Source organism: Sapajus apella, unplaced genomic scaffold, assembly GCF_009761245.1.
Source record: "Sapajus apella isolate SASKATOON/1434 unplaced genomic scaffold, GSC_monkey_1.0 scaffold21, whole genome shotgun sequence".
Classification (NCBI taxonomy): Eukaryota; Metazoa; Chordata; class Mammalia; order Primates; family Cebidae; genus Sapajus; species Sapajus apella.
In genome coordinates this window covers 19227748-19243846 of record NW_022436961.1, presented here as the reverse complement: position 1 = coordinate 19243846, position 16099 = coordinate 19227748, and positions in this window count along the sequence as shown.

Sequence of the window (16099 nt, the reverse complement as noted above, 5' to 3'; positions counted from 1 at the left end):
CACCAGCTCATATAGAGAATGAGGTTTTGGTGGTGTGCATTTAAAGTTAAAAGACAGCGAGGCAGTGAGAGAATAGATGACTTAAAGAAATATAGAAAAACTTTATGTCACTATTATGGGTTTAACTGAAGTTAGTGACAGGGAATTTAGAGAACAGTAGTTATTATGGTTCTCTTCTTTTTTCCATCCCCATTTGGCTCTATCAGTACAGAGATACAGTATTGCGGGGGAAGCAAATTTAACTAGGGTTGTGGTTTAAACAAGGAACTGTGACAAAGTGATAGAGACAATGGATTTGGAGCACAGGCAGACCTGCTTTCATTGTGCCTCACTTTATAGTGCTTCACAGATCTCATGGGTTTTTGTTTTTTGTTTGTTTGTTTTTTCTTTTTTTTTTAATTGCATTTCAGGTTTTGGGGTACATGTGAAGAACATGTAAGACTGTTGCGTAGGTACACACATGGCAGTTTGGTTTGCTGCCTTGCTCCCCATCACCTATATCTGGCATTTTGAGACAGAGCCTCACTCTGTCACCTAGGCTGTTGTGCAGTGGCACAATCTCAGCTCACTGAAACCTTGACCTCCCAGGTTCAAATGATTCTCGTGCCTCAGCCTCCCGAGTAGCTGGAATTACAGGCATGAACCACCATGCCCAGCTAATTTTTGTATTTTTAGTAGAGATGTGGTTTTGCCATGTTGGCCAGGCTGGTCTCAAACCCCTGACCACAAGTGATTTGCTTGCCTTGGCCTCCCAAAGAGCTGGTATTAAAGGTGTGGGCCACCACACCTGGCCTGCGATTTTACAAACTGAAGGTTTATGGCAACGCTGTGTTAAGCAAATCTGTCAGCATCTTTTTTTTTTTTTTCAGTAGCACATGGTCACTTTGAGTACCTGTGTCACATTTTGGTAATTCTCACAATATTTCAAACTTTTTCATTATTGTATCTGTATGTTGGCCTATGATCGGTGATTTTAATGTTACTGTTGTAATTGGGGAACCATGAACTGTACCCATGTAAGGCAGCAAACGATAAATGTGTGAGTTCTGACTGCTCCACCAGCTGTCCGTTTCCTTGTCTCTCTCCCTCACATATTGGTGTGTGTTTCTCCTGACACACACCAATAATCAAATTAGGCCAAATAACAACCATATTATATAGATTCTAAGAGTTCAAGCGAAAGAAAAAGTCATACATACCTCAGTTTAAATCAAAAGCTAGAAATGATTAAGTTTAGTGAGAAAGGCATGTTGAAGGCTGAACTAGGCCAAAAGTTTACACCTCTTGTATGAGTTGGTTAGCCGAGCTGAGAATGCAAAGAAAAAGTTATTGAAGAAAATTAAAAGTGCTAGTCCAGTGAACACAAGAATGATAAAAAGGCAAAGTTGCCTTATTGCTGATATTGAGAAAGTTTTAGTGATCTGGACAGATCAAAACAGTCACTACATTTGCTTAAGCCCAAGCCTAATCCAGAGCAAGGCCCTAACTTTTAAATTCTATGAAGGCTGAGAGAGGTCAGGAAGCTGCGGAAACAAAGCTGGACACTAGCAGAGGTTGGTTCATAAGGTTCCAAAGAAGACATCTCTATAACTTAAAAGTGCAAAGTTAAGCAGTAAGTGCTGATGAAGAAACTGCAGCAAGTTATCCAGAAGATCCAGCTAAGATCATTGATAAATATGGCTACAATCACCAACAGATTTTCAATGTAGAGAAAACAGCCTTCCACTGGAAGAAGATACCATCTAGGTCTTCTATTGCTGCAGAGGAGCCTATGCTTGGCTTCCAAACTTCAAAGGACAGGCTGACTCTCTTGTTAGGGTTTAGCGCAGCTGGTGATTTTAAGTTGAAGCCAATGCTTATTTACCATTCTGAAATCCTATCACCCTTAAGAATTAAGCTAAATCTGTTCTGCCTGGGCTCTATAAATGGAACAAGAAAGCCTAGATGTCAACACATCTGTTTACAGCACAGTTTACTGATTATTTTAAGACCACTATGGAAAAATGTTTCTTTCAAAATATTACTGCTCATTAACAGTGCACCCGGTTACCCAAGAGCTCAGTTGGAGATATACAAGGAAATGAATGCTGTTTCATAAGTGATAATATCCATTATGTAGGTCATAAATGAAAGAGTAATTTTGACTTTGAAGTCTTTTTATTTGTGAAATACATTTTGTAAGTATATAGCTGCCATATATATAATGATCCTGATGGATTTGAGCAGAGTAAATTGAAAGCCTTCTGAAAAGAATTTGCCCTTCTAGACACCGTTAAGAACATTTGTGATTCATGGGAGGATATTAAAATATTAACATTATCAGAAGTTCAGAAGAAGTTGATTCCAACCCTCACGGATGACTTTGTGAGGTTCAAGACTTCAGTGGAGGAAGTAACTGCAGATGTGATGGAAATAGCAAGAGAACCAGAATTAGAAGTGCAGCCTGAAGATGTGACTGAATTCCTGTAACCTCATGACAAAACTTGAATGGATGAGGAGTTGCTTCCTATAGATGAACAAAGAAAGTGGTTTCTTGAGAGGGAATCTACTCATGACGAAGATTCTGTAGACATTATTGAGATGAAAACAAATCAATATTCCATAAGTGTAGTTGATAAAGCAGTGGCGGGGTTGAGAAGATTGACTTCAATTCTGACAGAAGTACTGTAGGTAAAATGCTATTGAAAAGTGTTAAATGCTAAGAGAAGTTTTTCTTGAAAGGAAGAGTCAATCAATGTGGCAAACTTCATTGTTGTCTAATTTTTAAAGATTGCCACAGCCACCCCAACCTTCAGCAACCATCCTGATCAGTCAGTAGCCATCAGCACTGAGGCAAGACCACCCAGCAACCAAAAGATCATTATTCAGTGAAGTCTTATGTGATTGTTGGCATTTTTTAGCAATAAAGTATTTTAAAAATGAGGTATTTTTTAGATGTAATGCTATTGCACACTTAGCCTACAGTATGTTGTACACATACTATTTTTTATTGTACTTTAGGTTCTGGGGTACATGTGCAGATCATGCAGGATTGTTGCATAGGTACATAGATGGCAAGGTGGTGTGCTGGTACCATCCCCCCATCACCTATATCTGCCATTTCTCCCCATGTTATCCCTCCTCAACCTTCCCCGCCCCACTGTCCCTCCCCTAGCCACCCCCAACAGACTCCAGTGGTACACATACTATTTTTAAGCACAGGGAAACCAAAAAAATGTATGTGATTCACTTTATTGTGATCTTTGCTGAATTGTGGTGTCCTGGAACTCTACCCACAATTTTTCCAAGACATGCCTATATATCCTTTCTATGATATTTAACCCATTTAAGAGGAGATATCAGGGTATTACAGAGATGAGAGACCATAAAATAATGCAAGCATCAACGGAATAGTGTTTTGAACAGTCGGAAAGCAACCACTAACGGGAAGGAGCTAAAACAATGCCACTGGCATTAAAGATGAATATTTGAAATAATGGTCACAGAAGGTGTACAGCTATTGGTAATGTCAGGTTTTGGGTGTAACCTGTGGAAGTGGTGGATGAGGTTGGATGAGGTCCTGGGCAAGTTGTCGGATGAGACGTGACTTATTAGTTAGATATGCGAGGCCGTGGCTACAAACACAACCCCAATAATACATCACATCTCCATTTTCAAAAGGTCTTTCTAGTTGGTGGCCAATTTTCTTCCAATAAATGATTCAGGAACCAAGATTACACCTACCTTTTAAATTTCCTCAAACCCTTATTTGTATTACATCCTATAGACAGGAGAGTGAAGACTGTATAGAAGAGGCCAACGGATTTTTAAAAGCCTTGAACCTGAAGTGGCACAGATCTGCTTTGATTGTATTTTATTAGTGAGAACTAGTAACATGACTATACCTTAATAAAAACGTGGAGAAAAGTTGTGTGACATGTGATGTTTATTTAATTTGAAATTTTATTCATGGAAGGAGAGAATGAGTCTTAGTTGCCATTTCTTTGTCTTTGCCATGGGAGGACCTGGGAAGAAAGGATTACGGGATTAAAAAGATCATGTACATTAATAGAAATCAGCAAAACATATGAAAGAGATATTGCTGAAGAAAGAGACTTTGGTCAGGAGCCAAGGGGAACGAAATGAGTATCCTAGGAAGTGATAGATGAGTGTTATAAGGAGGAATAATGTGTAGTAGGGTCTGATGACACAATAAACAGAAGTGGGTGTTTGTAGAATTTGAGAGCAAGAATCATCTGGAAGTGAACATGAGGAACAATGAGGATGTGAACCGTGTCGTCTAGCCTTGGTTGTATGAGGGGCGTGGGAGAGATCACGGCCACTACCTACACCTGCAGCAGGAGAAATGTGTTAGGCAAGATTTGGACTTTATTTGTGTAAGAAAGCAATGCTTTCACAAAAGAATTTGAGGCCACAACAGATTTTGCTATTGATGGAACTGAAATTCCAGAGTGCACAGTGAAAGTGTTCAGAAGATGGGGAGTGTCAGAAGGTAGAAGGAAAGTCAATCTTCCCAGTTATTTGAGGGTTAGGGACGCAGGAGATGAGGGACAAATGTTGACTCCCAAGGTTCTTATGGTGACTGACCTGAACAGAAATGAATCTTAATGATACCACGACACAGTGGGAAAGGGGCTGGGAGCATCAGGAGAGAAGGGGCTCCCCTGAGTTCCTGCTGTCAGGTCACGGAGTCCTTCAGAGAGGCAGCCATATTGCACAGTGTAGGCACTCTCTTGACCACTGCCACAGGGTCCTGCAGGGTGTGGCCTTTCTCATAGCATATGGGATTCCCCTTGACTTCTGCCGAAGAACTCTTGGCTTGTGTGGGGTGGGTTCACTCTAACCTCATAGACTCCCTTTTTCACTTCAAAGCTTCTACTTTCATTTTCACTTAACTTCATTCTAATTAAGGTTTCCTGCTCACTGCATTACAAATGAGCTCAAGGAAAGCATCTAGTGACCTCCATGTTGTTAAACCAAACAACGAGGCTCAGTCCTCATCTTAATTGACCAGTCTCCAACATTTGACAAGCTCTTTCTTTTTCTTGAAGCGCTTTTTTCTCTTGGCTTCAAAAACAGCAAATGTAAATCCAGCTCCTCATCCCCACCTTTGTCTCTGACTTTTCCTTGTAAGTCTTCTTTCCTGCATGCTGTTCATCTCGCTGAGCTTCAAATCTTTGAAAGTCCCAGAACTCAGCCCTTGGACCTCTTTACCTCTCTATTGAAATTCACCATCTAAGTCATTTCATGCAGGATTTGTGATTTACATACTAGTTAAAAATCACTAGTCAAAACCTTTTCCCCAAAACTGAGAAGTCCTTTACCTAATCACCTGGTGGACATCTCAAAAATTTGACTGTATTATATGCAACTTGAATAATACCTGCTTGCTTTGCAGTGATTCTTATCTGTTACCCTGATCAAAAGCTTTGGAGTCACCTTCAGATTCTTTCACTCGAACCTCATGCTAACAAAACGTATCCAGGATCTAACCTATTTAATGACCTCACTTTTACCAATCCCAGCTAAGCCGCAATAATCTGGTAATAATCAGGTGCTTGAATTATTGCTTTGGTTTTCAATCTGATAATCACTACTGTTTTAAAAAGACATCAGATTATTTTGCTTCACTGGAAAGAGATAGTAAGAAAATCCTTGTGGTGGACACAAAGTCCTCTAAACTCACAACTTTGCACTCTTCTTCTTCTCCTTCTCATTCTTTCTCTTCCTCCTCCTCCTCCTTCTTTCTCCTCCTCCTCCTCCTTCTCCTTGTCCTCCTTCCTCTTCCCCTCCTCATCCTCCTCCTTCTTCTTCCTCCTCCTCCCTCTTCTTCCTCTTCTTCTTTCTCTTTCTTCTCCTTCCCATCCTCCTCCTCTTCTTTCCCCTCTTGCTCTTCTCCACCTCCTCCTCCTCCTCCTCCTTTTTCTTCCTTGTTGAGACAGGGTCTCACTCTGTCACCCGGGCTGGAGTGCAGTGGTGTGATCATGGCTCACTGCAGTCTCAACCTCCCTGGGCTCAGGTAATCCTCTCACCTCAGCCTCTGCAGTAGCTGAGACTTTAGGCATGTGCCACCATGTCTGGTTATTGTTTTTTTATTTTTTTTGTTGAGAGATAGGCTGATTTGGAACTCCTGGGCTCAAGTCATGTGGCTACCTTGGCCTCTCTTAGTGCTTGGATTACAAGCATGAGCCACTGCACCCGGCCTCAAGGCTCTTCTTTTTGATCACTCTGTACCTAGTCATACTGGCTTTTTGTTTCTCTCATGCACCAATTCAGGGCCATTGTGCTTATGGTCCCCTCCTTGTGTGTTTTTCTCACATACACATGGTGTGTACTACAGCCTTCGAGACTCTGCTCAAATATTATTTTATTTAATGTCTCCTCTACCAGTCTTATAAAAAGAAATCTTAATTGCATGGGCCTTGTTATTTCCATATTGCTTTGTTCCTTTTCATAACCACACATCACTCTGTTACCCATTTATATGTGTGTTTGTTTTTTCTAACTTTCCTACCAGAATATAGTCTTCATAAGTATGGAAACTTTATATTTTTTCACTGCTATTACACCAGGTTCTATAATGGTGCCTTTCATGGAGATGACTGACACTCAACTTTTTTTTAATACATAGATGAAATAATCCAGTTGAAGTACCTGAAGCATAATGTGAGTAGAAGATGGAACAAAGAGTTGGTAGATCATACCAGCTGCAAGATTAGGGCCATGATTCCAAGACTTGTAATGAAAACATAAGATAACTTAAATTCCTGCACCCTACTGGTGTATGTGGTAAGATTTATCCAAAAGTTCTGCATGTATTAGCAGGCCAGAAATTTTTAAGTGAATGCAAGTGGATAAACTGGCCTTTTTTTAAGTTGAATTATTATTCTTACACCATGTCCCTCTGAAGACCGTTTGTAAGGTTTTTATGTACTGGCTCATTACAAATTTGATGATGTGAAGATAATGTATTTAGCATCTGATGATTTTTCTCAGTTTGAAGAGAGAGAAGATGTTGTGAAATAATATTAGTGAATGGCATATCAAATTTGCTAGATAAAAATAGTAAAGTTCCTGCAAATCTTGAATGTAACTTTGAGGTTTTTTATCATTAATTCAGAATTCAAACCAGGGAGCCTGGCTGGGTGACTTCCCTCTAGCATGAATTCTCAGGAAGGGATAGACCTCTCCCACAACCTCTCCTAAACACTCTAAATAAAATAAGAACGGGCCTGCCCAGAATGATAACTCTTTCTTGACTTTTTGTTTCTTGTGAAAATTAAGGAAAATTGCTGAAAATACCAGCAATATTTAGAGGATATATTTAATTGAATTGAATTAAACAATGGAGTAATTTAGAGATCTAATTATTTCATTCTCATATAATAATGCCCTGTGGCTGTAAGTGTATCTGTTTTTCAGTGATTGTATATTTTCTGGATCCTCACCTGAATCAAATTCTTATCTAATTGAAAGTACACGGGAGTTGGATATAGTAAAGAAATGTAATTTTTCATGATTCCTTTCTGTCATGAATTTATCGAGTAGAGTTTGTTTTGCATTTTAAGCAATAAAATTGCAGCAGCTGACACTCATTACAGTACATTCTAAAGCCTAATTTATGGTGTGCCTATAAATTTCCATGCTAATGTATTTCTATTGTTACATTTTTGCTTACGAAGATTTTAGTGTCATTTTATTTAATTGAAGTCAAATGATGTTATTTACCTTTTAGTGATGCAGAAAAAAATTGCATTTGTAAGCTACTATTATTCAAATTGAATTTTCTTGTAGAATGCTGGATGCCTTGAGTGCAGAAAATTTTAGATATAAATTTAAAACAAGTACTAACTGTGACATTTATTCTATCAGACCAACAATAGATATGGTAGCTGAGATTGTAATTGATTATGTGCAAAGCATTTGTTGAATCATCAAATAACATAAGATTTCAACAAATTATTCTAAGTGTAAAAATTGCAATATCTATAGACATTATCATCACTTTATATAACATATTTAATTAAACAACTGAGTGAGTACTATGACAATAACATTCCATAATGTTCTGTAGCTTCAGCAGCATTGTATGATTACTTTGGGGTTTTAAAAATTACTGGAATGTATATTTTGGAAAATAATTTAGAAACTCACTTATACACTTAGCATGCTGGGGGAGGTGCTTGTTTATGGTTGGCTTTATGAGTTACTTGTACGTGAAAAACAGATGTAGAATTATTTCCAATTAAACTGATGTCTGATACCATTCTGAAAGTTATGAGTGACTGAGGAATTTAGTAAACATTCATGTACATTTCTTGCTTTCTCAACTGGGTGAGAATCATTTTCTGTATTTTTAGGCTCAAGTGGCTACCTTGGTTCTGAGTTAGAAGATTCCTGCCAAACCCAATAAAATTGAGGAAATAAATGGAATTCTTGTTGTTTTTATGTCCAGTTCCATATTTATTTATTTTCTCACTAAAAAAAAGTTTTAGACTCAAGTGAATACTGATTTAGCACCACTTATGGACCAAAATAGCTTTATGAAAACTTGAGAATCCAGGTAAGAGGTTACAACACTCCAGAATGGCACAAAACCGAGAACAACCACATTAAAATGGCAAGATGAGCAGTTTGACATCACCCACTCCCTTAATCTAGCACACCTTAGTATGGAGGGAGATTTCCTCAATCTGTGATTTCTCCCATGGGAAAAGGGAATCAGTGGGCATCTGACATCTCCAGCCTCTTGTGGGGGCACTGCTCAAAAGACCTGCTTTTGTCTTATCACACTCAGAGTGCTAAGGGAATCCAGCACAGTTAGAATATCTGGGGGAAGCTAAGAACAAAGAAAAGTGGTAAGTGGGTCTCAGCCGCTGGTGCAGATGTTAACAGCCAGTGTAGCTCTTAGTAGCTGACAAGAATCTCAATTGACAGAGCGGATCTTATCTGATGGGGCAAATATCCATAGCGTATACAGCTCTCAAGCTGATGGCACAGATCTTAGTAGACAGTATGGATCTCAGCAGCTGATACAACTCTCAACAGACAGTGTGGATGTAGCAGTCAGTGCAGCTCTCAGCACTGATGTGGCTATTAGCAGATGGCATGGATCTTAGCAGCCAGCACATTCAGCTCTCAGTTGAATGTGAAGACCTCAGAAGCTGGTTTAGTTCAGTGGGATTGGGAGAAGGTACATAATTCTGAAACTTCTTGTATAGGCAGGAGGAAAAGAAGTGTAACTTGTACTCAATGTCCCAACATTTTATTGAGCTGCCCCAGAGAAAAGGAGCCTGTGCCTTTCAGCACCTGGCATTGATCTGAGGGATTAGGAGAAGATGCGCAATCTTGAGATTTCTCCCCAGCAGGTAGGGAGAAGTGAAAGTGTGCACATACATACAAAAGATTTTGAATACTTCCAGAATCACTAACAAGGTTAATTGAGGAGATCTTTCCCTGCCAAAGCAAGGAGTGTAAAGGCTGGATGAAGTGGTTATACTCCAGATGCATAAATAGCCACTCAAACCTGGAGTCAAACACAGAACCAGGAAAACATGGCACTACCAGAAAATGACAGTAAATCTCTAGTAACTGACCTTAAAGAAATGGAGACCTATGAATTGCCTGACAGAAAATTCTAAATAATCATCTTAAAGAAACAGAAACTCTGGAACTGAAGAGTACATACAATAACTGAACTGAAAAATATAGACCTTCAGCAGCAGATCTTGTCAAGGAGAATAAATAGTCTCCAAACTTGGAGACAAGTAATTTGGAATTATCAAGTTAGAGGAACAAAAAGAAAAAGAATGTGAAACAGTGAAGAAAGCCCATGGGTCTTATGGGACATCATTAGGAGAACAAATAAGCACCTTATGAAAGTTCCAGAATAAGAAGAGGGAAAAGGCCAGAAAACATATTTAAAGAAATAATGACTGAAAACATCTCAAGTCTTGGGAGGGAAATGGACATCTAGATTCATTAAGCCCAAAAGATTCCAAACCAGATGAATCTAAATAAATTAATACCCAAAGAAGACAAATATTATAATCAAATTACCAAAATTCAAGGACATAGAGAACTTTGAAAGCAGCTAGAGAAAAGCCACTTATCACTTATCAATAGATTACCAAGAATACGCAATAGGGAAATGCAATAGGGAAATAGTCTCTTCAACAAATTGTTTTGAGAAAACTAGATATCTACATATAGAAGAATGAAATTGGACTACTATCTTACTCCATACAGAAAAATTAACTCAAAGTGGATTAAATGCCTTAACATAAGATCTAAAACCACAAACTCTTAGGAGAAAATGTAAGGGAAAAACATTTCATAATACTGGGCTTGACAATGATTTCCTGGATATCATACAAAAAGCACAGGCAACAAAGCAAAAACAGAGAGATGGGACTACCTCAAACTAAAAACCTTCTTCATAGCAAAGCAAACAGCAGAGTAAAAAGAAACCTGTGGAATGGGAGAAAATAGTTGCAAACCATTTATCTGATGATGGGTTAATATTTATACTATATAAGAAACTCCTACAATTTAATGGTAAAACAAAAAAAGGAATAACATGACTACAAATGGGTAAAAGAGTTAAATAGACATTTTTCCAAAGAGGGCATACACGTGGGCATTAGGTATATGAAAAGGTCCTCAATTATCACTGATCATCAGGGAAATACAGGTCAAAACCACAATGAGGTATCGCCTCACATCTGTATGCAATGGCTGGTTTCAAACAAAAGATGACGCGTGATGATGAGGACGTGGGGAAGTCTGAACTCTTGTATGCTGTCGATGGGAATGTAAAAGTATGCAGATACTATGGGAAAAAGTATGAAAGTCCTCAATTAAAGATAAAAAATACTACATAATCCAGTGGTAACTACTGGAGGGAAAGGTGGGGGGAAAGGATTGAAAAACTGTCTGTTGGGTGCTATGCTCACTATGTGGGTGATGGATCATTCCTACCCCGAACTTCAGCATCACATAATACAACCATGCAACAAATATGCACATTTTACCCCCTGAATCTAAAGTAAATGTTGAAATTATTACATAAAAAGAAATACCATGTAATATGAAAATCCCACTTCTGAGTATATCTATTTAAAAAACTAAAATCAATATTTTGGGAGCTATGTGCACTCCCATGTTCGTTGCTGCACTGTTCATAATATCCAATGTATGAAAACAACCCACATGTCTATCAAAAGATGACTGGATTAAAAGGCAGCATTTAAGACATATAATAGAATATAGTTTAGCCTTAAAAAGGAGATAGCTGCCAGCTATGACAACGTGGCTGAACCCGAAGGACAGTCTGCCATGTAAAATAAGCCAGCCTCAGAAAGACAAATATTGTATGATTCTGTTCATATGAGTTATCTAAACTGATCATTCTCATGAAAGCAGATAGTAGAATGCTAGTTACCAGGGGCCTGGATGAAGGGGAAATGGGGAGTTGCTGATGTGTATAAAGTTTCAGTTACGTGACATAAATAACAGAATCTAGAGATCTATTGTACAATGTAGCATCTATAGTGAACAACATGATATGGTGCAGTTAGAAATTCATTAAAAGATTAGATACTGGCCGGCATGGTGGCTTACGCCTGCACTCCCGGCACTTTGGGAGGCCAAGGCGGGTGGATCACAAGGTCTGGAGTTCGAGACTAGCCTGGCCAATATGGTGAAACCCCGTCTCTACTAAAAATATATAAAAAAATAGCTGAGTGTGGTGGCAGGCACCTGTAGTCCCAGCTGTTCAGGAGGCTGAGGCAGGAGAATCACTTGAACTCAGGAGGTGGAGTTTGCAGTGAGCCAAGATCACGCCACTGCACTCCAGGCTGTGACAGAGTGAGGCTCCATCTCAAAAAAAAAAAAAAAAAGGTAGATCTCATGATAGGCATTCTTACCATACCAAAAAAAAAAAAAAAGAAAAGGGACACAAGAAAACTTTAGACGTAATAATATGTTTATTACTTCGAATATCATAAGTATATGCATATGTACAGTTATCAAATGTATCCATTAAATATGTTCAGTCTTGGTATACCAGTTAAACCCTAGTAAAATTGTTAAAAACAAAAGTAAAAATAAAATTTCTGGCAGATTTTTTTGTAGTAAAAAATGAGACAACATAGTTGTAACTTATAGAGGAATGATTAAATCGTGGCATAATCCAACTGTAGAATATTGAGTAGCTCATTATTTGAGAATCAATCAGAGGCTTGTAGTTGCATTGGAATAAGAAGCAGCAGATTCAAAATAGTGGATCCCTTTGCAGGAAGAAGATGATGATTTATTTTTTAAGGTGTTAGACAAAAGCAGCTATATATGCCATATTATATTTATGCTTCTTGTCTGTCTTAAATATTGCATAATAAAATGTTAACATCTTGAAAATAATTAATGAATCACCATGATAGAGTGATTTGTATAAGCACAGATCTGGAGTCTCAGAGACCAGGGTTCAAATATAACTTTTATTATTTACTAATTCTCTGTGTGACTTTGGCAGTAAAGATGGTTTGAGCTTTATTTATTTATTTAGTTAGTTTGTAAATTGAAGCTTAAAAAGTTGTTTTAGGCTCACTGAGATGTGCTAAGGCACCTGGCATAGATCTTCAGAGCTAGGGGAGCCTCAACACATGTGTTTCACATTAATGCATGAGCTGTGAGGAAAAAGGCTTTGGAGACTTTTGAACAGAAGGAAAAAAATGTAAATCAAAGGTGTGGTTTCACAAGATTAAAGATAAGATTTGCTTCCTTGTGATTTTATCTATAACTAATTCATGCCTTAATGTATAGAAGATAAGTCTTTTTTGGAAAACAAAGAACAATGCCTAAAGTATGCAAACTTTCAGCTTGTAAAAAGAAGAAAACCAAAGTTTTAACCATAAAGAATTAAATCTCTGAATGATTTATGGGGGAGGTTGTAAGAATTGTGTAATGTATGTATACATACATGTATATATGAATAATGTGTGCATGTGCCTATCAGTCTTTAATGAACAAACACTGTTCATTTGATTATTGATATGTTTAGAAACAAGTTGATATTCCAAGTTATCACTTAGCACTTTTATGTTTTGTAGGAAAATACCCAAATAGATAGGGGAAGTCAAAAATATACAAACATACCCAGGTAGATTAGGGAAGTCAAAATTATCTGCTACGAGGCATTGCCTACAAAAGATCTCTTCTTCCCAGTTGGAAGTTTAACAAAAGGCTGATTGAATACATTTAGAAATGCATTAAAAGCAGGCCATTGGGACTCAATAGAGAAAACACTATACAGGCAGATTTAAATATTGTGTATCCCATTCAGATATTTACCTTTACATGTGTTATATCTATAGGTTTGCATTTGTTACTTTTAGTATCTCAATTTTCATTCAGTAATTTTTACTGCATTATTCTCTTTGTCCTTTGAAAAACAGAAATGGAGATGTTTCTATTAAAAACTTAGAATTGTTTTCAGTCAGTTTTGAATATCAAATAGCAATCAGAAATTTTAATTGACTTCTTAATGTTTTCTTTATTTTTTCAATAAGCATTTATTGCTTTAATAATTAAGAAATTGAATATGGTATTTAAACATTTTAAGAACCAAAGTTATAAGTGACAATCTAAAATCAAACAGTAAATCAAAGTGAGAATTTGGGGAACTTTTATAAACTTTAAAAATGCATGCTCATTTTGAAATCAATGTTCCTCACATTATTGTGAAAAATTCTTGATTTAATTATATTTTAAATGTAACAATTCAGTTATAAAAAGTTAGTGGTATTTATCACTCTTTGCTAAGACTACAAGTGATATTGCTTTTCATTCATTGTAATTTTCTGACTTTTAAATAGCAAACATAATTATTTGTTAAAATTTGAATTAAAAATAAGCCATGCAAAAACATGTCAGTAGACTGTAATAAACTATTAAAGGTTTACTAAAAAGTGCTTTATATGACATGATAATTCAATTTAAAGAAAGAACATTTGGGTTTCTATGTCACACTAACCAAGATTTTATAAAACTGTGTATCATAAGGAAAATGCAGTGATGATCAAGAAAAATGTGGAAGCTTTACATATGTAAGAACATTTATAATCTTCAATTGCATATGAAATTAATCTATTCATAGTTTACTACTGACTGCTTTCTTAATTGCACAATTAGTAATTAATTTGAAAACATTTAAAATAGCAGCACTTTTTATTTGCCAATCAGGCTGCTATTAGTTTTATATATATATTCATAACATGGATATAAAATATTATATATAAAACATGACAGGCAAAAATATGACACAGTTTATTTATTAGCTGTATGCTAATTGTATTCTATTTTTTTCTTGTAAACTGTTTGAAAATTTGAGAGATCCCATTGATCCCATGACTATGGGATAATAATTTCAACAAAGTCAAATTTATATAGTAAGATAACAGAATTTTTGTTCTCGGTAGCTTATCATTTATGTGGAAAATTTAAACACAACCAATCCAGTTTATTACCCATGATTATAGTGTGCATGATAGTTGGTGTGCTTTTCGAATGGGGTATTACCTAAAGTTGAGGTGAATAATGAGCAATTATTTAACTGTTCTTTGTTTATATTTTTATACAAGTTAATTTCTTGAATAAGACCTTCTACCTTAATATACAGTAATTTCAATGAAAATGTTTTTGGGTTATGTGTTCTCTAAATTATAGACATTATAATTATGAACACTATATATACTCATTATATAGATGTACATATTGTAATTATAAGCTTTCTGGTCAATACAGCAAAGCCTGTAGTTTTAATTGGAAATGGTCTTCTGTAGAAAGATCTCATAGAAGACAGAAAGCTTCTTTTCCCCTTCCAGAGCCCTCCAATACCTCCACCTGTGTCAAGGGACTTGACTTTTTATACTTTTAGGAGAGCCAACTGATTGCAGTTAATGGTGTGTGAAATGAAAATCAAGACTTTTTGGTTTTGGAGTTAGGTACTTGATTCTTCTTCTTTACTCCTCCTGATATTTACAGCCTTTACTAGGACCCTCTTCACTGAGACCCTGCTTCTTCTCCTTAGGTTTGTAAACTGATATTTACAGACTTTAATAGGACCCTCTCCCCTGAGACCCTGATAGCACAGCAATGTAAATGTTTCCACTTTACTTCTCTACATTCTAAGACATTTTCAACAACCTCACCACCAAAAAGAATCTGCCCAAGAACAGAAATAATGACATTTCCATGACTAACAACAAATAATTAGTGACATAAATTGGGTTCCATCTGGGTGCCCTTTAATTACATCCATTAACCATTTACAAAACATTATTTATTTTATAACAGTCATGTTCAAGACCGTCTCCATTTCCTTAAGGTCAGTTACTAGAGAATTACTGTGGTTTTTTGGTAGTGTCATGTTTCCCTGATTCTTTGTTTTGCTTTAGATTTCATTCTGGAATAAAGTTTTTTTATTCTGGAATAAATATTTTTGGAACTTTCTAACAATTATTCTGGAATATATTCCAGAATATGACATATTCCAGAAAAATTCATAGAAAATACTTTGAGAGAGTAAATGACTTGAGTGATATATCATGTTTTGGTATTAATGTCTAGTGGTGATATGGATGAATATTATTTTATTCTTTGTGATTGTCTATACTTTCATATTTTTCTATAGTTGTTATAATTATTTTTATTATCTGTAAATCCAGATACAATCACATATTTAAGTAACCTTTCATTTTCCTCTTGGTCTATTTATTCTTTGTCAAATCCATTCACCTGAATATGTTTTCTTATTAGGTTGAATTCTTTTTCAGTACTATGCCTAAATACATACCCAGTCAGAAACAGTTTATGTGTGTGTGTGTGTGTGTGTGTGTTTATACATATGAAAATGAATTTCTAGTGTTAAAGAAAATTCATCTAACCAAAAAAGAGTTTGTGCTAGGTGCTATTTTATTTTGCTATCAGAAAGATGTGTTGTGGTGATGTATTTAATTTATAGCATAATCCAAGTGCTGTCCTTTGATGAGTTATTACTATAATGTATCATCAAAGCCTCATGGCTTTGATATAGTAAACT